Below are 760 nucleotides of genomic sequence, written 5' to 3' on the forward strand. Positions count from 1 at the left end.
CCAGGTAGTGGATGATGCAACATCATTATGTAATCTTAGTATTACAAAATATCTTAATTTCTGAAGACTCTTAAGGTCAGATTTGCCTCAGATATATGTTTAGGCTTGAAAAACAAGGTGTGATATGTCCTAATTTTCAGCAGCTTTTCATAGACTTCATAGACATCAGGGCTGGAAGGGACCTTGGAAGATCATCGAGTCCAGCCCCCCGCCCAAAGGGCAGGAAGTCAGCTGGGGTCATAGGATCCCAGCAAGATAAGCATCCAGTTTCATCTTGAAGGTGTTCAATGAAGGCGCTTGAACCACCTCCGGTGGCAGGCTGTTCCAGACCTTGGGGGCTCGGACAGTAAAGAAGTTCTTCCTTATGTCCAGCCTGAAATGGTCTTGAAGTAGTTTGTGACCATTCGACCTCGTCATCCCTTGGGGCGCTCTGGTGAACAAACGTTCCCCCAGATGCTGGTGGTCACCCCTGATAAACTTGTAGGTGGCCATCAGATCACCCCTGAGCCTGCGCTTTTTCAGGCTAAAGAGCCCCAGGGCTCTCAGCCTGTCATCGTAGGGTCTGCTTCCCTGACCTCTGATCATGCGCGTGGCTCTTCTCTGGACTCTCTCAAGCTTCTCCACATCCTTTTTGAATTGTGGAGCCCAAAACTGGACACAGTACTCCAGCTGCGGCCTCACTAAGGCCGAGTACAGGGGGAGAATGACGTCCCGGGATTTGCTTGAGAAGCATCTATGGATGCAAGCCAGCATTTTGGTC

At 49.7% G+C, this 760-nt stretch overlaps 1 protein-coding gene across 1 annotated transcript in view; it reads left to right on the forward strand.

Moving 5' to 3' along the window:
• DYNC2H1 (dynein cytoplasmic 2 heavy chain 1) overlaps positions 1–760 on the forward strand; it is a 430,803-nt gene that overhangs the window by 54,936 nt on the left and 375,107 nt on the right. The window lies entirely within an intron of this gene.

The sequence above is a fragment of the Alligator sinensis genome, unplaced genomic scaffold (genome assembly GCF_000455745.1).
Source record: "Alligator sinensis unplaced genomic scaffold, ASM45574v1 scaffold802_1, whole genome shotgun sequence".
NCBI classification, from domain to species: Eukaryota; Metazoa; Chordata; order Crocodylia; family Alligatoridae; genus Alligator; species Alligator sinensis.